The sequence below is a fragment of the Pelodiscus sinensis genome, chromosome 2 (assembly GCF_049634645.1).
Source record: "Pelodiscus sinensis isolate JC-2024 chromosome 2, ASM4963464v1, whole genome shotgun sequence".
NCBI lineage: Eukaryota > Metazoa > Chordata > Testudines > Trionychidae > Pelodiscus > Pelodiscus sinensis.
This window is the reverse complement of record NC_134712.1, coordinates 124,871,058-124,892,918: the sequence shown is the minus strand read 5'-3', so window position 1 is coordinate 124,892,918 and position 21,861 is coordinate 124,871,058. Positions and strand designations below refer to the sequence as shown.

Sequence of the window (21,861 nt, the reverse complement as noted above, 5' to 3'; positions counted from 1 at the left end):
AAAGTTCGAACTACCTGCCCGCGGCTACACACAGCACGGGCTAGGTAGTTCGAATTAAAGCTCCTAATTCGAACTATCGTTACTCCTCATTCCCGGGCTTCATTTGCAAGTTCGAATGACTACATTAGCCACCTTAGTTCGAACTAGGGTGGCAGTGTAGACATATCACAGTGAGGAGGGAGAAACAATAACAGGAAACTTGGAAATGGCAGAGGTCTTTAATGACATCTTTGTTTTGGTTTTTGTCAAGGAGATGGAGGATTATAGGATGCGTAAAATACTGATGCTAGTGGAAATGGGGTAGTTTTAGAAGTTAAAATAAAAAAAAGAACAAGTTAAAAATTATTTAGAAAAGTTAGATGTCTGCAAGTCACTAGACATAGCCTGATGAACTGCATCCTAAAATACTCAAAGAGCTTATAGAGGAGGTATCTGAGCTTTTAGCTATCATCTTTGAAAAATCATGGAAGTCGGGAGAGATTCCAGAAGACTGGAAAAGGGCAAATGTGGTGTATGAAGGCACGGACTCCGGCCGGTGCAAGCACAAAATCATTTTATTGCAAGATTACAACTATCTTTATACCCTCTCAACTTCCCAAAAGTCCACATCCTGCTTTTTCACAAACTGTGCTTTTTCACAGCCCCAACACAGCATTCTCGAAGGTCGTTGACTCGGACAGATGTTGTTATTGTTGGCTCAGGACTCTTGCTTGGTTTCGTCCTTGGGATGCCCTGTCACGCAGCCAAAGCACTATATTTGTTGATTCTCTACAGGCAAATATAGTGCCCATCTATAAAAAGAGAAATAAGAGCAACCCAGGAAACTACAGACTAGTCAATTTAACTTCTGTGCCAGGGAAGATAATTGAGCAAGTAATTAAGGAATCCATCTGCAAACATCTGGAAGATAAAGTGATAGGTAACAGCCAGCATATAAAGAACAAATCATGTCAAACCAATCTGATAGCTTTCTTTGATAGGATATCAATCCTTGTGGATAAGGGAGAAGGGGTGGACGTGGTATACCTAGACTTTAGTAAGGCATTTGATATGGTCTTGCATGATCTTCTTTTCAATAAACTAGGCAAATACAACTTACATGGGGCTACTGTAAGGTGGGTGCATAATTGGCTGGATAACCTTTATCAGAGAGTAGTAATTAACGGTTCACAATCCTGCTGGAAGGGCATAACAAGTGGGGTTCCACAGGGGTCTGTTTTGGGACCGATTCTGTTCAATATCTTCATCAACAATTTAGATATTGGCATAGAGAGTATGCTTATTAAGTTTGCAGATGATACTAAGCTGGGAGGAATTGCAAGGAATAGCGTTAAAATTCAAAATGATCTGGACAAACTAGAGAAATGATCTGAGGTAAATAGTATGAAGTTTAGTAAGGACAAATGCAAAGTGCTCCACTTAGAAAGAACAATCAGTTTCACACATGCAGAATGGGAAATGATTGTCTGATCTAGGGGTCATAGTGGACCACAAGTTAAACAAGAATCAACAGTGTGACACTGTTGCAAAAAAAGAAAACATGATTCTGGGATTCATTAACAGGAGTGTTTTGAGCAAGAAATGAGAAGTCATTCTTCCACTCTACTCTGTGCTGATTAAGCCTCAATTAGAGTATTGTGTCCAGTTCTGGATACCACATTTTAAGAAGGATGTGGAGAAATTGGAGAAGTTCCACAAAAGAGCAACAAAAATGTTTAAAGATCTGGTGAACATGAGTTATGAGGGAAGACTGAGGCTATGTTTACACTGCAAGGTTTTTGCACAAGAAGTCTTTTGCGGAGAGTTCTTACACAATACCTTCTTGGCAAAAACAAGTCCACACCTTGAAGCACATTGAAAAAGTATCGTGCTTTTGCACAAGAGAGCATCCACACTGCATGGAAGCTCTTGCACAAGAAAGCTCAAATAGCCATACACAGAATGGCCATCAGAGCACCTGTTCTTTTTCCAATAGGGGTTTCTTGCACAGGAAACCCCCCGGAGCATCCAAACTTGACTTTTTGCACAATAGGGAGTTATGCCTCGGAGAAGTAGGTTTACCTACACTGGAAAAAGCTTTCTCTTCCGACTTTTTTACTGCTGATTTACTTGCGCACAAGAACATTTGAGGTGTGGACTCTCCATAGGTTTTTGCGTAAAAACGGCCATTTTTGTGCAAAAACCTTGTAATATAGACGTAGCCTGAAATAACTGGGTTTGTTTAGTTTAGAAAAGAGAAGACTGAGAGGGGACGTGATAGCAGTTTTCAAGTATCTAAGGGTAAGTCTACACTACAGCGCTAATTCGAACTAACTTAATTCGAAATAGTTAATTTGAACTAAGCTAATTCGAATTAGCGCAGCTAGACGTAAAAACTAGTTCGAATTAGCGTTTTGCTAATTCAAACTAGCATGTCCACACAGAGTAGACCCTGAACAGAGGTTAAGGATGGCCGAAAGCAGTGCCGGCAGGGCATCAGATTAGGACTTAGAGCATGGAGCTGCTGTCTCAGGCTAGCCGAGGGCTGTGCTTAAAGGGACCCAACCCCTACCCCAGACAGACAGTTCTCAGGGGTTCCCCGCTTGCAAAGCAGTCCTGGCTTGGAGTGCCCTGAGTGCCCACACGCAGAACATCACAGCACTCGGCCATCAGCCCGGCTGCACTTGCCACAGGCTGCCATCCGGGGGGAGAGAGCAATTGGGGGGCTGCAGGAGAACTTCCACCCCGAGAAGCCCGCAGAGCCAGCCCAGTCCTCCCCATCGGGGGCGTGTACCCCATTCCTCCCTCACCTCCTTCCACTTACCCTTCCCTAGCCCCCCTTCCTGATGTACAAAATAAAGAAAAAGTGTGTTCAAAAATAGAATCTCTCTTTATTGAACAAAACTGGGGGAGACTCGGAAAAAGAGGTGGGAGAGGGGAAGAGAGAGGCTGGGGGTACGTCTACACTACAGCGCTAGTTCGAACTAACTTAGTTCGAATTAGTTAATTCGAACTAAGCTAGTTCGAACTAGCGCATCTAGAACTAAAAACTAGTTCGAACTAGCGTTTTGCTAGTTCGAACTAGCGCGTCCACACTGATTGGACGCAGGGGGGCATTTAAGGGCAGCTGAAACCGGTTCTGGCAGGGCATCAGGTCAGCAGTTGCTTTGTGTGGCTGCTGTCTGAGGCTATCTGAGGCTCGTGCTTAAAGGGACCCCCCTGGACAGCCGGTTCTCAGCTTTTCCTGCTTGCTTGCCAACCTCGCCGAGGGACAGCAAAGCGTCGGTCTCTGTGCCCGTCTGTGTCGGTGCTTCCCTTCGGGGGGGACCGCCGCAGGTGGCAACATGGAGCCACGGCTCGCCCTGCACCTTCTGGTGCACGTTCTGGACTTGCTGCTGCAAGCCTGCCAGCAATGGCTCGAGGCTGCCTGGCACCACCTGGGGAACGTCAGCCCCCTGCCTCTCCGCCTGGCCGCCCTGGGGGCCGTGGAGGAGCCGCGGCGGCGCCCCGGCACCGGCGTGCCCCGCCGCATCTGGCGTCTGGACACCAGCAGCGACTGGTGGGACCGCATCGTCCTGGAGCGCTGGGACGACCGACAGTGGACCCAGAACTTTAGGATGAGGAGGGACACCTTCCTGGAGCTCTGCGAGTGGCTCGCCCCTGCCCTGCAAAGAAGGGACACTCGCATGAGGCCCGCCATCCCCCTCCAGAAGCGGGTGGCCATCGCCCTATGGAAGCTCTCCACGCCGGACAGCTACCGATCCGTCGGGAACCAGTTCGGCGTGGGGAGATCCACTGTCGGAGCAGTGCTCATGCAGGTACGGCGCTCGTCGGCCACCGAGCCGGGGGGGAGGGGGGCTGCGAGGAGGGGATGGGCCGCCCCAGGGACAAAGGGGGGGGCGGGAGGAGGCGAAAGCGCCCCGCACCGGAGGGGTCGGGCTGTCCCGGCCGTACTACACGCCGCCAGGGGGGTTGCTTCCGGGAGTGGGGCGCGGGGCACTGCCAGGGCACGCACGCTCCCAGCCACCCGGGCGCCCCACTGATTGACGCTTTGCTGTGTCTCTCTCCGCAGGTGGTCAAGGCCATCAATCGGGTGCTGCTCCGCAGGGTGGTCCGCCTCGCCGACCCGGATGCCGTCATCCGGGGATTCGGCGCCCTCGGCTTCCCCAACTGCGGGGGGGCCATCGACGGGACGCACATCCCCATCCGTGCCCCGGAACACCAGGCGTCCCGGTACGTGAACCGCAAGGGGTACTTCTCCGTCATCCTGCAGGCCGTGTGTGACCACCGGGGACAGTTGACGGACATAAATGTGGGCTGGTCCGGCAAAGCACACGACGCCCGGGTGTACCGGAACTCCTCCGTGTGCCAGCGGCTGCAGGACGGGACCTTCTTCCCCGACCGCCACATCAGGGTCGGGGACGTGGACATGCCCGTCTGCCTGGTGGGGGATGCCGCCTACCCACTGCAGCCCTGGCTCATGAAGCCCTACACGGGACACCTCAATCCCTCCCGCCAGGCCTTCAATAACAGGCTGAGCAGGGCCCGCATCGTGGTGGAGGGGGCCTTCGGGCGACTGAAAGCCCGCTTTCGATGCCTCCTCACCCGTCTGGACCTGGCCGAGCACAACATCCCTCCCGTGGTGGCGGCATGTTGTGTGCTCCACAATTTGTGTGAGCGGAAGGGGGAGGCTTTCTTGCCAGCCTGGATGGCTGAGGCTGACCGCATGGCTGGACACTACGGTCAGCCCCGCACCGCCGCCGTCCGGGAAGCCCAGCGGGGGGCCATCCGGATCCGGGAAGCCCTGCGGGAGAGCTTCCAGGTGGAGGAGGAGGAGGACTGACCTCTCCCTGCATGCCCCACCGGGGCCTTCTTCCACCCTACCCCCCCCTTCCCCTTTCCCCTCCCTACCTACTGTCAAATAAAGACACCTGTTTTTCCAACAAAAACGTCTGTTTATTTCACAGAACTGGGGTGGGGGAGGGAGGAATGAAGGTGGGAGAAGGGAGGGGGAAACCTGGGACGAGGGAGCTGGAAGGGGAGGGGAGGGAAGGGAGGAAGGGAAAGGAAAGCTCAGGGGTGGGAGTCTGGGTGCCTCTCCCGTCTCGCCACACTGCGGGTCCGGGGGCGTCGGTGGGGAATGGTTGTGGAGGGGGGGGCAGAGAGGACAGGGGGTGTGGAGGAAGCAGGAGCGGAAGCAGGAGGAGCAGGAGGAGCAGGAGGAGCAAGAGGGGGAGCAGGGGGAGCAAGAGGGGGAGCAGGGGGAGCAAGAGGGGGAGCAGGAGGAGCAAGAGGGGGAGCAAGAGGGGGAGCAGGAGGAGCAAGAGGGGGAGCAGGGGGAGCAAGAGGGGGAGCAGGAGGAGCAAGAGGGGGAGCAAGAGGGGGAGCAGGGGGAGGAGGAAATGGAAAGCGGTCTAGCAGGCTCTGGAGGTGGCCTCGCAGGGCACGGCCCTGCTCCTCCAGGGCCTCCAGACTCCTCTGGCGCAGCCTGAGGTCCTCCTGGACCCAGTGGTCCTGGAGACGGAGCTGTCGGTCCAGGAACCGGAGATGCCGCCTCTGGTAGTCCTCCTGGTTCCTGGCTGTCCTGCTTGCCCGGGCGCGGGCGGCTGCTGCAGGCGGTGTGGTGCGCCCTGCAGTCCCCGGTGCTGCAGCTGTGGTGCAAGAAGACCAGCGGTCAATGACCCCAGGGGCCCAGGTGTGTGAAACCCAGCTCCCCTCTGCAAGGCCAGGGCCCCTGCAGGATCCCCAGCTGCTGCTCCGTGGTGGGCAAGGCCCAGGCGCACGGTCCCGGGGCTCCCTCTCGCCCCAGCCCCCCGTACACATAAGGGGAACACGAGGGTACTCACAGGTGGACGCCTCCCCGGCCTCAGATGATGCAGGCGAGCGGCTCTGTGGGGTGCCTCGGGGGTCCCGGGTCCTGGGAAGGCTGGCAGCAGGCTCCTGGCTCTCAGAGCCCTCTTCCTCCTCCTCTGTCTCCAGGAGCGGTCCCTCTGCCCCGGGGTCAATCACGTCCCGGGGGGCAGGGACGGCATGAGCCCCCAGGAGGCGGTCCAGGGCGTGGAAGTGGGGGCAGGCCTCCGGGTCAGCCCCTGGCAGGCAGGCCCGGGAGTAGGACTGCCGCAAGTCTTTAATCTTGCAGCGCACCTGCTCCCGGCTGCGCTGGTGGCCCCTGGCGGCCAGGCTGGCAGCCATGCGTCCATAGACGGCCGCATTCCGGTGGCTAGTGCGGAGATCGTGGACATTGGAGGCTTCCCCCCAAACCTCGATGAGGTCCACGATCTCCGCACTTGACCAGGCGGGCGCCCGCCTTTTGCGCCCCCGGGCAGGCTCCTGGGAGCCGCCAGGCTGGTCGTGGGGAGCAGTGGAGGGCTGGGAGCCCTCGGATGGCTGGCTCATTGTGTGGCAGGTGCAGGCTGTGCAGGCACGGGTGCTGGCAGCCTTGCAACTGGCACAAAGTGAGTAGCCAGCCCATGGCCCTTTAAGGGCTCCGGGGCCGGGAGGGGGGCAATAGAGTTTCCCTGGTGTTGGCCAGAGTGGCCACCAGGGAAACCTGGGAAGCCTTAGCCTCCCACTAGTTCGAACTAAAGGGCTACACAGCCCTTAGTTCGAACTAGCTAGTTCGAACTAGGCGTTAGTCCTCGTAAAATGAGGTTTACCTAGTTCGAACTAAGCGCTCCGTTAGTTCGAATTAAGTTCGAACTAACGGAGCGCTAGTGTAGCGCATAGGAAAGTTAGTTCGAACTAACGTCCGTTAGTTCGAACTAACTTTCTAGTGTAGACATACCCTGGGAGAGGGGAGGGCATCTAAAATCATCAGGGGTTTGGAACAGGTCCCATATGAAGAGAGGCTAAAGAGACTGGGACTGTTTAGCTTAGAGAAGAGGAGACGGAGAGGGGATATGATAGAGGTCTATAAAAGCAAGAGTGGTGTGGAGAGGGTGAATAAAGAAAAGTTCTCCATTAGTTCCTATAATAGAAAGACTAGAGGACACCAAAGGAAAGGAATGGGTAGCAGGCTTCAAACTAGTAACAGAAAGTTCTTCTTCACAAGACAAAGAGTCAACCTGTGGAACTCCTTGCTGCAGGAGGCTGTGAAGGCTAGAACTAGAACAGAGTTTAAAGAGAAGTGAGATCAAGTGATGGAGGTTGGGTCCATGGAGTGGTATTACCCAGGGGGTAGAAATGGTATCCCTGCCCAAAGTTTGTGGAAGGCTGGAGATGGATGGCACGAGACAAATGGCTTGATCACTGTCTTTGGTCCATCCCCTCCAGGGTACCTGGGGTTGGCTGCTGTTGGCAGACAGGCTACTGGACTAGATGGACCTTTGGTCTGACCCAGTATGGCCATTCTAAGCTCAGGGCTCAGGGTCGCGGGTCTCAGTGGACCACCTTGATTTTCATGCACACCTGTTCCTGGGTGGCCACGCTGGCAGCTCTCCTGCCCTAGACGGCCATTTTCCTGTGCCTAGTGCGGAGTTCGTAGACGAGGTCCAAGATTTCTGCACTAGACCAGGCAGGTGCCCGCCTCTTATGGTCCTGACCAGGCTCCCGGGAGTTGCCAGCCTGGTCCCGGGAAGAGGCGGAGGGCTGGGGGGCATTGGGTGGCTGGCTCGTGGCGTGCCGGGTGCAGGGTCTACTGGCTGGGTGCTGGCAGGCTTGCACCTGGCATGGGCACCGTAGCCAGGCCGTGCCCCTTTAAGGGGTCCGGGGCTGGGAGGGGGGCATACGAGTTTCCCTGGTGGTGCCCAGAGTGGCCACCAGGGAAAGCTGGGGAGGGCTAGCCTCCCACTAGTTCGAATTAAGGGGCTACACACCTCTTAATTCGAACTAGTAAGTTCAAACTAGGCTTAGTCCTCGTGCAATGAGGTTTACCTAGTTCGAACTAAGTGGTCCGCTAGTTTGAATTAAGTTCAAACTCGCGGAGCGCTAGTGTAGCGCCTATGAAAGTTAATTCAAACTAACGTCCGTTAGTTCAAATTAACTTTGTAGTGTAGACATACCCTAAAAGAGTGTTACAAGGAGGATGGAGAAAATGTGTTCTCCTTGGTCTCTGATGATAGGACAAGAAACAAGGGGCTTAAACTGCAGTAAGGGAGGTTTAGGTTTGACATTAGGAAAAACTTCCTCACTGTTGGGGTAGCTAAACTTTGGAATAAATTGCCTAGAGAAGTTGTGGAATCTCCATCACTGGAGATATTTAAGATCAGGTTGGATAGACATCTATCAGGGATGATCGAGTCAGTGTTTGGTCCTGCCATGAAGACAGAAGACTGGATTCAATGACCTCTCAAGGTGCCTTACAGTTCTATGATTCTATATGGGACTGTTGTATCAGAAGACATATCTATCTGTAGTTGGATTAGAAGCTGTACCATTTTTATCACTATAGGCAATTTTACTTAATCAAGTTCTAAATATACCGAAGAATCTTAATGTTGGTAACTGGAGTTTGGCCCACAGCTGTAATGACTGATGGTGAAATCAAACAGGGAAGTATTGGATTTGTTTGACTTTGTTAATGCCTTACTGATTGCGGGCCAGGGATCAGCACTCTCAGCTAAGATGTTTTACCTTCACTCAAGGAATTATTTTTCACATAAAAAATCTCATTAACTCTTGGTGTCCCAAACCAAACCTTTTTGGTATTTGATTAATGCAATTGTTTGAAATGCAAAAATGTATTCAAATAATATGTTAAATTCACAACTGGCATTTGATTTGTACTCTTCGTATTTCTATGTGCCATTTGTGAATATATGTTGAACTATAGTTTTGGATGTGATATACTATAATTTGTATAGCCACAGCACCAATGGCCCAAATCATTGATAAGCACACTACTAGGCAAAGTGTTGTAAAAACAGAAGAAAATATCATTTCCAACCCGCAAAGATTTACAAAGTTACTATAAGAGAAAACAGATGGCAGACAAGGAAATATAAGAAAACAATGAGTCAATATTATCTAAATTAAAAGACATTGTGTAAACAAGAAGGGTGGACAATATGATGGTGGCAAATGTCATGTTAGTTCCACTTTTTGTGGACATGTGAGCCTCTAGGATGGAAATCAACTAACTGGAAATTAAAACAAGGGGAAGTGAGTGAGTACTGGGTAGGGGAAGTAGATTAGACAGGGCAGATTTGGTGTGATAATGAGATGAAGAGACTGTGAAGAGGGAGGGGAGAGATGGAGCAAATAGCTAACCAGCACAGGGCAGAGAAAGTAAGAGAATATTCAACTATTTTGTTTGGGAAGCTTTGGCTGCTTCTGATCCTATCAGGTGAAGTCTCTGGCTGGCTTCTTCCTGGAGTCAATATGATTGGTGGGAGGGGAAGAACCTGGGTTCTTCTATATCCAATGCCAGCTCCTAAAAGGGTGCACACATTCTCAGACTAGGTATCTATGAGAAATGTCCTTTTTAGCCAAAGCTTTGATTGAAGCACTACACAGCCTGCTTAGTTAACACACACCACTTCATTCATGATCTAGAAAAGGCCCTATTATAATGGGTTACTTTTGTGCAACTTCATTGGTTTTGCTCATTTTCACATGACAATTATACCCCATATATTTGTTATATGGCTTTTCAATTAACAGTGTGACAAAGTTCCTCCTTAACCTTGGTGGGTCCTGAGCTTTCAGGTGGATTACTTGCCTCAAGGGCTCACAGCAGCCCTTTATTTAGACATCGACTTGCTGTGTGTTGAGCTACTTTCCCATCACTTTCCTTATTGGAGATTCTTCTTCCTGGTATCTATTTGCACTTTATTCTCCTAGACTCTCTACCACTCTTAGTCTCATCAGCTCCTTTCTCACACACTGAAGCTACGTCTAAACTACAAGGTTTTTGTGCAAAAACCTGCAGAGCATCCACACCTCCAATAAGCTCTTGCGCAATTAAATGGGAAATTAAATGGCAACACAGAGGGCTCCTTTTCTGAGAAATAATTGTGTTTTGCACTACAGCTATTGCACAAGAAGGCAAGTGTGGACGCTCCAGAGGGGTTTCTTGTGCAAGGGGAAAAAGCACAGGTGCTCTCATGGCACATGCAGTATGGATGCTCTTTTGTGCAAAAGCACATCGCTTTTGCAATGTGCTTTGAGGTGTGGATGTGCTCTTGCGCAATGAGTTTTTGTGCAAAAACTCTTGCGTAAAAGGCTTCTTGCACAAGAAGCATGTAGTGTAGACATAGCTTGCGAAAATAGAAGGGAACCCTTTATAAACCAGTCTCAACTGGGTGTTAATTGGCCTCAGGTGTTCTAATTAGTCTGGCTCCCTTGAATCTGGAAGCTGTCTAATTGGTTCCAGGTGTTTTAATTGGCCTAATTACTCTGACTGATTCTGGCAAGTTTTTGCTGGTTCTGGATCAGCACTTGTTAGTCTACTCTGAGATCAGAGGCCTATTTAATCTGGGGCTAATATATTTCCTTTTCACTATTCTCCTGTGGCACTCTTGCCTGCTTCTGTCACAATAGGAATGTCCACTAATTATGGAAGGGAGTAAGTTGCAGAAAAAAGCCAAAAATAGCTAGTATGCTGACAAGAAGATAAAAATGGTATTCACTGTTGAATGAATACAGCAACACTTATCAAAATACTAATAATGTGTCTGTCTCTGTCAGTGAGATCCAGAAGAAATTCAACATGTAGTTCAACATAGGAGGGAATTCAACTCATTATCATAGATGTCAGTATACTAATGTACGATGTAAAGGGAACAAGCAGGAAGAAGTTGAAATGTTAGTTGTTAAACACAACTGTGATATAGTTGACATCACAAAGACTTGATGGAAAAATACACATGACTGGAATACTGGTATAACTTGCTCAAGAAGGACAGTCAGGGATAAAAGGGAGGACATGTTGCTTTATGTGACTGGGGTCTATGGGGAGCCATCTGAGGTCACTGAATTAAGGTGAACTGCAAATAAGGAGAAAAATACTGCCCAAAGCTGGTGGATATTCCACAACTTAGATTTGCCAAACTAGCACAAAAATGTTTCTATATTACCTTACTGGTTATTTAGAAACAACAACCCAGTTCCCTTAAAGTAACTCAGCCTCAGGCCTACATCTAGATACCCAAGTCAAATATGGTGAGAATTAATGTAAATCTTATTTATCCTATAAGTAAGTTCTACCAATTTCAAAGGATCAGACATATTACCTCCCAGGTTAAGGAAAATTCCAGATCCTATCCAAATACATGCTTACAGCCAATTCATATTTACTAAACTAAAAATTATTTAAAAAGAAAAGAGAAAGTGTATTGGTTAAAAGATCAGCACATATATAGACATGAGTACAGTACTGATATCAGATTCATAGTAGAAATCGTCAGCTTTGAACTGCAAAGAGTTCTTTGAGAATTAGTCAAGGGGGTATATAGACCAACTTACATATATAGGGTGAATCCAAGTAGACCTGAAGATCTTACTCTCGTGACTCAAATTTCCTCTGATGAAGTTTAGCAGATCTGAAATGAAAAGATCAGGTCCCAATAGTTCTTAATAGTTTTCTAACAGCCTCTTGATCCTGTGGTCTTGGGTGAACAATAGTCTTTAAAATAATCTTCTGTTTCCCAAACATCAGGAAAAATAACTGCATGGATTAACAGAAGTTAATTTATCCATAAAGCAGTTTATCATAAACTTTAGAGACCTATAGAAAATTAAATTATTTAACCCAAGATTCATTTAAGTGTTAATATTCCCTTTTGACATCTGAATCAACAATCATAGCAATAGATAGAAAGTATCTGTTTACATAGCTAACATCTAACAAGTATAAGAAAAAAATAGTACAGTAAAACTCCAATAGTCCGGCATCCAACTGTTCGGCACTCCCGGTACTCCGGCATCAAAATGCCAAGAACTCCTGACTAGCTGATTTAAAAGCCTGCTGCTCAGCACAGGTCCTGGCTGTAACCAGATGGAGCATAAGGTGTGTGTGGGGGGGGGGAGGGAGGGGAGGAGTGGGATTCTGTTACAGTATGGAGAAGAGCATTTTGCTTCAGCCAAGGGGAAAGGGGAGTGGGGGGGGGGAGGATCAGGTTACAGCAGGGAGGAGACGGGAAGAGGAAAGGAGAGGGGAGAGGGAGGGAGATTGTGTCCTGGCCAGCTGTTAAGCCGTGCAGCTGAACTGGACCTCCTGATTCACCAGCAAATCTGATAATCCAGCACCACTTAGGTCCAAAAGGTGTCGGATTATTGGAAGTCTGCTTTATCACTTCTAATTCTCTAACAATACTGTTTTGCATTTCAAAGTTCTAACCTATCTAACATGGAATGGTCCTAATTACCATTTACATACTTTTCTAACATCTCTGCAGGGTGACTCTGGGTCAGCATGCAGGATGCTTAAAGGAAAAATTCTTTACTTGTTCCCATAACACAAGAACTAGGGATCACCAAATGAAATGAAAAGGTAGCAAGCTTGAAACAAAACAAAAGGAAGTATTTTTTCACATAAAGCAGTATCAATCTGTGGAACTCCTTGCCAGAGGTTGTTGTGAAGACCAGGACTTTAACAGGGTTCAAAAAAGAACTAGATAAATTCATGGAATTTAGGTCCATCAATGGCTATAAGCCCATATCGTCTATTTGTCACCCATTCCCAGCTTCTGACAGGGGGTGAATCACTTCATGATTACCTGTTCTGATCATTTCCTCAGGGGCACCTGGTACCCCCACTGTAGAAAGACAGGATACTGGGCCTTTGGTCTCAACCAGTGTGACTGTTCTTATGTTCAACAAAAATTAGTAAAGGTCTAGAAAACATGAACTATTAAGGAACATTGACAGAACTGGGTTTGTTCAGTTTGGAAAAGAGAAGACTAAACAAAAATAGAAAAGGTTGTTACAAGAAGGAGGGAGAAAATTTCTTCTCGACTCCTAGGCTAGGTCAAGAAGTAATGGGCTTAAATTATAACAAGAGAGGTTTAGGCAGGACATTAGGAAAAATTTAATTATCAGGATTGTTAGACAGACCCTGGAATAAATTGTGTAGGGAGGTTGAGGAATCCCCATAACTAGGGATTTCAAAGAGTAGGTGAGAGAAACACCTGCCAGGAATGGTTTAGATAATACTTAGTCTTGCTGTGAGTGCAGATGCCTGGACTAGATGACCTGTCAAGGTCCCTTTGAAGACCTATTGAGGTCCGTATTCCGAAATTTACCTCCCAGAGTAGGAAAATTATAATTAGAATGGAAATGTTTTTATGTTTGTTCATGGGAAGGAAGATTATGCCTAATTTTTAGGATTTGATTAAGTTGGATAAAGCTTCAGTGTTTTGTGTTAAAAAAAGAGAAATGGAAAAATGAGGATACTAAGGCTGTGTCTAGACTACATCCTTCTTTCAACAGATGGATGTAAATTAGACACTTCAAAATTGCTTATGAAGCAGGGATTTAAATATCCTGCACAATATGTTGTTTTTGACTAATATTTGTTATTCTGAAATAGCACTGGTGTGTATACGTACCTTTAGGCTGTGTCTAGACTACATCCCTCTTTCAACAGACATAGATGGATGTAAATTAGACACTTCAAAATTGCTTATGAAGCAGGGATTTAAATATCCTGTGCTTCATTTGCATAGTCGCGTCATGGCGCTCTTTTGAAAAAGTGCCATTTTGAAAGTAAAACCACGGTCTAGATGCAGTTCTTTTGAAAAAGGCAGGCTTTTTCAAAAGATCCTGTAAATCTTATTTTTGAGGAGCACAGGAACTTTTGAAAAAGCCTGCTGTTTTTGAAAGAACTGCATCGAGACCACGGTTTTACTTTCAAAATGGCGCTTTTTTGAAAGAACGTCATGATGTGATTATGCAAATGAAGCACAGGATATTTAAATCCCTGCTTCATAAGCAACTTTGAAGTGTCTAATTTACATCCATCTATGTCTGTTGAAAGAGGGATGTAGTCTAGACACAGCCTAAAGGTACGTATACACACCAGTGCTATTTCAGAATAACAAATATTATTCAAAAACAATATATTGTGCATCTACACAGCAAGCCCATTATTTTGAAATAAATTTGAAATAATAAGCTTCTTACTTTGACTTTTGTAAACCTCATTGTACAAGGAGCAAGGGAAGTTGGAGGAAATAGGGATGTGAAGGACTAGAAAACTAGACACTTCCCCTCTCCCCCAGCCCTTGCTGCCTCTGTCTGGGGGTATGTCTAGACTGCATCACTCTGTCGGCAGAGGGATGCAGATTAGGCAGGTCGACATTGCAAATAAGGCAGGGATTTAAATATCCTGTGCCTAATTTGCATATAAATGGCCACCGTGTTTTGCTGACTCAGCGATTTGTCAGCAAAAAGTGGCAGTCTAGAGGGGAATATGTCGAGAAAGAAAGCCTTTTTCGATAGATCCCTTATGCCTCCTGATGCCAGACTCCCCATGTCGCTTCAAAGTGGCAGCACTGTGTGGATCCTGGGGTTAGCGGGGGAGTGCCCAGCTTACCCCAGGCTTCATACAGAGCTGCCAGCTTGACACGCCATAAGAAGCCTGATGCCAGACTGTTGCTACACTTCAAAGGTGAATGTGCCCTAACGACTAATCAAATAGTCATGCAAAATGCATCTTCTATTGGATTAGTTAATTACTTTCAATTTAACATCCCAAGGAGGAAGAGTGCTTTATTTTAAAATAAGTGCTGTGTAGATGTGCCCAAATTTGAAATAAGCTATGTCGATTTAAGCTATGCAATTAACATAGCTTAAGTTAGTAGCTTATTCTGAGTTTTGCCCTGCTGTATCAATGTACTGTAAGTGGAGGCAGAAAAGCAATAGGTAGTCATATACATATATAAAATTAGCCACAGTACAGGAAACTGCAAATATCTGAGTTTTAACCCTGACTCTTACATGAATTCTAATTTTGGGCAAGGCATTTAAACCATTTGTCTAAATGCTCTCATCTATAAAATAAAGCTAGGAAACAGAATTGTTCATATTGTTACTGTATTTTTTTTCTTTGAAATATTTATGATTGTTTACAATTATTTATATTAATATTAATGCAATTATCAGAAAAGTAATTTGAAAACTAGTAAATTACATCTACATGTCACAAGTTTTCCTTGTACTTTGTTGTCATTTTGGGAATTATCTATCACACTGCTAACACACTTGATTTTCTTGTGCAAGGTCAGTGCCAATATCAGCAGAACACTTGACATCACAAGTTGTTTTGATCTCTTTAATCTTGGGAGACTAGAGGGACATTTGCTATACATGTTCACTAGCTTCTGAACAATTTAAAAGGATTGAAAGGCAAGTCATTACAGGGAAGCATTTTGTCTAAAACATAAGTATAAATCATAAAGCCAAAGATGCAGAACACACAGGTTGATAATATGGAGTTGCCGATTTTATTCTGTGCATGTATTTTGTGAAGGCTGCCAGTCAACCTCACATTCCACATGAGACATACTTAATATTCCAAGACTATGCTTTCAGAAAGGTGAAGAGATAATACAAGTACCAGTTCCGTGAAAGAATGGTCAAACAGCTTTCATTTCTTCCACTACACTTCAATAAGTGTAATAGCCTTCAGTTCTTCCATTTAGACATAAAGTCAATAAATACATGACTACCTCTAATACAGTAATTCTGCACAGCACAAATCTATAACGTAACCACTGACTCATACTAAGAGAAATAACTGGTACACTCTGCAAATATGTGTCGACATGTCTGAGACTTTAATTATGGACCTGATTTAAAGAACTTAATGAAGTTGGCAGAGGACTTCAGTTTTAATAAGTATGAAGGGTAGGTCCATAACTTTTCTTAAGGCAAATTCTGGCTCTCAGACACTACAAGAATAAAAAATCACTACTACATCATCTGTGAGCTCCATTGCCATAAAGAAGTAGAGTGAAGGAAATATAGGTTCCAGTTTCTGTACTGGGCCCTGGTCTTTTCCTTGACTGAAGAGATAGAGGATTCTGGAAGCTGCCACTGATGATCAGATGAGAAAAAGGGGATAGTTCTTTTTTTACATTCTCCTCCTAGAATTGGCACTGCTCTTTTAAGAGAAAGTTTGATCTGTACTCTGTTTGCACTGAAAGAGGGGTACATAAGCAGCCAGGCGGTTTCTGCTTGGAACTGGATGAGGGAGCCTGACCAATCCTATATCCCATTAAAAGGTACAACAGTAGAGTCCAGACTTCAAAACAGCAAAAAGTATATTATAGCGCAAAAAGTAGTATAACCTGCTTTATTCTCAACTGGCTCTAATGGCTTATATCAGTTCTGGCCTGTCTGTAGATCTGTATATTCACCTTGAAAATCCCCTCCACCTTCTCCACCTTCCACCCCATCCCCTCCACCTTCTCTAGGCCAGATTAGGAGTACCTATATGTCTGGAAGATCAATGGTTCTTCATGATTAAATAGCTGTAACTTTTCAAATGCTTAATATTTTAGTTATTGGAAACCTCATCGCAGCATGTACTTAGGCTAAACTTATTGTTAAATGAAGGCTGCAGCTGTGACAGAAACATACGCTTATAGGTTTCCTTTATTTTCTCTGTAAATAAAGACAATGATTTTAAGCCAGGACATCGAGGTGGTATGTCCCTGGGAAGAATTCCTAATTCTCTTTTCTCTTACCAGCTTTTCTGTCTTCTACATGTGAAATAGTGGTCCCTTGAAAGGGAGGAAATGGAATGGCAACAGGGGGGCAACTACTGGTTTCTGGTGTATCCCAAAATATTGTGTAACAGTTTTATAGAGAGCTTTCAATAGGAAATTAATCTGGTCATCTAGCTCTTCAATGTTATTTCCAAATACATTAATGTTATCTTTAGTTTAGTTTCAAAATTTCAGTATTTAGGGGGCAACATTGAGCCAATTTCAACACTGCACCAAATATGTGAAAATATAATTTTGGTAACCTAGAGTTTGTCTTTGCCTAGTATGAGAGAGACTTTATTACAAAATATGAAAAGTTTTATACTTGTTTCTTGCTGTCTATATGAGTCTCATAGGGTATGTCTACACTACCCTCCTAATTCGAACTAGGAGGGTAATGTAGGCATACTGCACTTGCAAATAAAGCCCAGGATTTGAATTTCCCGGGCTTCATTTGCATGAAGCCGGCTGGCACCATTTTTAAATGCCGGCAGTTCGAACCCCGTGCCGCGCAGCTACACGCGGCACGGAGTAGCTAGTTCGGATTAGGCTTCCTAATCCGAACTAGCTGTACTCCTCGTGGAATGAGGGTAGTGTAGACATACCCATATTGACATAAGCAATTCATGGAAACAGCTACAGTTTTAAAGTTTTACTTTTGGCTCAACCTCAACAGTGCATACCCACAAAAACAGTCTCAACTGCTTCAGCAGGACTGTCAATGCTGTTCTCCACTCTGGCAGGCTTTAGTACAAAAATGTCCCCCCAGAATCCTAATATCCAGATTTTGGGGGACCCACTGCCAGCATCAAGTGCTTTTGAACCCATAAACAGGAATGGACACTTGAAACCAACCTTAGGGGTACCCCAAGCTCTCTTTTTCCCCGGAAGAGCTTTAAAAAAAAGAGAAAGTAAACTCAGTCAAAGGCATACGTATACCCACAGACAGTCCTTCCAGGAAACAAGAATCAACCAATACTGCTAATAAGAAAAAAGAATAAACTTTTATTATCAAAACAAAGCTACAGTTACAAGCATAGATGCAAAAAACCACCATTTGATATAGATACTCAGGGAAAGGCCCTGGGCTGAAGGCTTAGTTACAAAAGAAAAGAAAAAAAAACACTTAACAAGCTCAGGCATTATTTCCAAATCCCCAAACAAGGAAAACAATAAATCCTGATGGACTAAATTTTTCTCTGCTTAAACATTTTAAGAAAATATATTAAAATATAATTTTGGTAACCTAGTGTTTGTCCTTGCCAAGTATGAGAGAGACTTTATTACAAAATATGAAAGTTTTACACTTTTTTCTTGCTGTCTATATAAGTCTCATATTGTCATAAGCAATTCATGGAACTGAATTATGACACTAGTAATTAATATTATTATTAATAATAATAATATTATAATAGCACTCCTGATTATGACAAGGCCTAGTCACTTCACAACGTACAAAGTGACAGGCATACACTGTGTAATTCATGCATCTGATGAAGTGGGTCTTTGCCCATGAAAGCTTATGCTCCAACACTTTGGTTAGTCTATAAGGTGCCACAGGACTCCTTGCCACTTTTGCAGATTCATACTAACATGGCTATTCCTCGTATACTTGACATTTTAAGTAGTCTGTTCTTGGAGAGAGAAGCATTTCCCATCTTCCTCAATAGCTGGGAGAAACTGCTCTGAATCTCAAAAACAAGGAAAAAGAAAACCCCTCTCTTCCAGTTTGAAATTCCTACATGCATTGTTATTGTCTGACCACCTGATACCCTGGCTAGAAGGCATTAGTTAACCCCTTAGTCACAAGGTACTGGTTAACACTCCTGATTATGACAAGGCCTATTCACTTCACAATGTACAAAGTGACAGGCATTCACTTTGCAAATGCTGCTTCTTGTTTTCCTTATTTTCTGATGCACCGTATACAGAGGGTGACAGACTGCTCAATTGGACTTGATTCAGTCAATATGGAAACATCCTTAAAAAGCATTTTTATAACTTAATCATTAGTATTTGCCAGATATGAAGAGCAATAAAATACAGGTTCCCATTCATATGTCACGTGTCTTAAATAGAGGCTTTTCACTTATTGGCAAATTTTAAGTTCAGAGACATGGCTACAGTATCAGAACAGAATCATTCTTGCAATGTCTGCACTACAGCTTGGAAGTATGTTTACCAGCTTAGATACATGTACGTGTGCAGGATTTTGATTGAGCTAACTTGCTAAAAATAGCAGCATAACCATGTTGGCATAAGTGGCAGCTAGAAGTAGCAACCTGAGTACAATCCTGTCTGAGATCCTAAATATGTATTCTGTCCACCGGTCTAAGCCACTCCCTATATCACCATGGCTACACTCCTATTTTCATTATGTATGGGTCAATCAACCTCGTGGAATGAGGTTTAACAGCTAATTCGAGTTAAGGGGTTTACTTCGAACTCCCGTTTCGCTGCCACGTGTAGATGCGGGCAGTTATTCCGAGCTAGTCAGTTTCCAAAATGGTGACCACACAGGAACATGCTAATGAAGCACAGGATATTTAAATCCCGTGCTTCATTTGCAATTTCGGTCACCCTCATTAGCCTAGTTCAAAATAGGGGGCTAGTGTAGACATACCCTCAGTTTTTCTAGTCTCCAGTCAGCCAAATTTATTTTTGTTACGGGAGAAAAAATAAAGTTGTAGCATCTTTTTCTTCAATAGCAATAGTTGCAAAAATTCAGAATGCTCAGAAAAGCATTCAAAGCTCTTCACTTTCATTAATTTTAAAATTCTAAACTACATTTAAGAACTACAGTTCTTAAAATGTACTTATATGGATGATATCAACACTAGAATGGATGATATCAACACTGAAAATCAAAGTCAGATACTATGAGACTGATCCACACTTATAAAACTTGGATTCCATCTTTGTCACTAAATATTTTATTGAGTATTCAAGAATCACATGGTGTTTGATCTAGATTATTTTGACAACATGTTTTAACATGAAAAAAAACGTACAGGTATCTTCTTTTCTTGTTCTGAGCCAGTAAAGGGGCTCATTCACCACAGGGGTACTTGCCCATGTTCAGGCATACATAATAGTTCTCTCTCCAAATGATGCCTTATGTTAATAGTTGTTCAGTCATTGTTATGGTCTGTTTTCTTACTACTTGGCCTCCTTACAGGTCAGATTTTACTGCCCTCCCCCCCATCACCAGGCCTCCCTGGGTCAAAGCTGAGAATAACAGATTCAGGACAAGCTGCTAAGAAATAGGGGAGACTCACCCTAAAATGGTGGTTATTCTTAGATATACCAAGCCAGTACGAAAAGTAAACTTTTGTATCAATATATTGGTTAAGAAGTAAAAAATTCAATCTTCTTAGACATTTCAGCCCATATTTCACCACTCAGATACTAGATTAAATGGTGAGTGGATATTGGAAACTATTTAATCGAACAAAGGGTCTTTTGATCTCAAGAGTTCATCCATATAGCCAGGTGAATACATAACTCAGAAATTACCCAGTAATCTCGCTGTTGCCAATACTTTAGTAACCAGCATATAAAGACAAGAAGAAGAGAATTAAAATGGTTAAAAATCATATGCCTACAATCATTGCAATGTTCTTATATCAGGCTTGTAATTGTGATGCAGTTTATTGCTGGACTGTAAAGTCTTGGTAACTTCCAAAAGGATTGGAAGATCCTCTGTCCATAGTCAGTAAACTCATCTCAGTGGTAAATTTACAATTCAGAGAATCAGAGCAGGAAAGAGGTAGAATGAAGATACAGGTGTTTATAACTTCTGACATGTGTTTGGAATATCACTGTCCCAAACAAAGCTCACAGAATGGTCTGTGGAAAATTACTGGAATAAGATAGGAGTCCAGGGTCACATGAGCATTTTACATGCCCTTATATGGCTTGCTGATTCACTGGAACAGCTATAGACTATCTGGGTATATCTACACAGCAGAGTTGTTTTGGAATAACATCAATTATTCCGCAATTAATTTGAAATAATGGGCTTCTTACTCTGACTTCTTGCAAACCTCATTGTAGGAGGCTTAAGAAAGTGAGAGGAAAAGCGATTTATTTCTAAATCAGTGCTGGTTAGGCAGCACCAAACTTCGAAATAAGCTATTTTGAAATAAGCTAAGCAGTAAGCGTAGCTCAAATTGCATAGCTTATTTTGAGGTACATGCTACATGTGTAGATGGACTCTATCTGTGCTCAGGCATCCATGGGAAGATTTGTCTGGGTAGAATGCGTTTCTTCTATAGCCCATTGTGAGAGTTCAGTTTCTTTGCTGGACCATCAACTTGAGTTGTCCATTCATAAGGGCTAGCCTGGATTCAAACTACCTTATGTGTGTTACCACTCTAACAAACACAGTGATGAGAGAGGTATATAGCCAATATTCATAACTTCAGATGCAAAAAGTGATACATGAATTGTCACGCCTAGCCCACATGGTCTGGTCAGTGCTGCTCTGGAGTGATTCGGGGCGTTATGGTGACCACCGCCCAGGTAGGGTCCAGGCCCTCCCTCACTCCCGGACCCCGGCCCAGGGCCCTAACACCAGGAGCTCCGCTCCCGATGGAAGCAGGTGGGAGCTTGCCCCTAAACTCGCCTGCTCACGGGCTCCGTGACCCTCCCTGGGCCTGCCAGCGGCGGGCTCAACCCTCTCTATGCACCGGTGTGACCGGCCCGGGGTTCCTCACACTCCGGCTCCCCTGAGGCCTCTGTTACCTGCCCGTCCTCTCCGTCCGCATCCTCCTCCCCCCTCCCCTTGCTCACCCGGCCCATTTTATCCTCCTCCAGGCCGTCCTCCCCCGTCCTCCCCTGCTTTCGGGTGCGGCGTCATCACCGGGCGCCGCTGCGCAGCGTCCACCCCGCTCTCCGGCCGGCGGTCTGGAGGCGGGTTCCCTTGGGCTGCTGGGGCTGAACCCGTGGCTCCCGCAGCCGCTGACGATCCCTCCGTCCGCGGCTGGTGACGGGGTTGCTCCACCCCGTCACATGAATATAAACAGGAGAATCTTATTTGTTGACACCTTACTTGATATACTTTGAATAAGATTTGTTGCAATTGTCTAACAATAGCACTGTAATTGATCTAAATGGTCTACGGGGAAACAGAGAACACAATCAAATTACAGTCTAACCTTACTTCAGGTCTTCCAACTTTCACAGTGGCTGACAAGGGAACCCAGGCCTTTTCTCTTCTGGCCCAGGATCC

At 45.4% G+C, this 21,861-nt stretch overlaps 1 long non-coding RNA gene across 3 annotated transcripts; it reads right to left on the bottom strand.

Annotated features, from left to right (window-relative positions):
- Window positions 1-536: 536 nt before the first annotated feature.
- LOC142826777 (uncharacterized) lies at window positions 537-21,555 on the bottom strand. 3 transcript variants are annotated; one of them, XR_012901011.1, is made up of 3 exons: window positions 21,423-21,555; window positions 11,383-11,459; window positions 537-900 (listed from the first exon to the last, which is right to left on the bottom strand). It is a non-coding gene; the product is annotated as an uncharacterized LOC142826777 (long non-coding RNA). The 3 variants fall into 3 exon arrangements; XR_012901013.1 differs by having other exon boundaries at window positions 537-791; XR_012901012.1 differs by having other exon boundaries at window positions 21,375-21,459.
- Window positions 21,556-21,861: the final 306 nt, after the last annotated feature.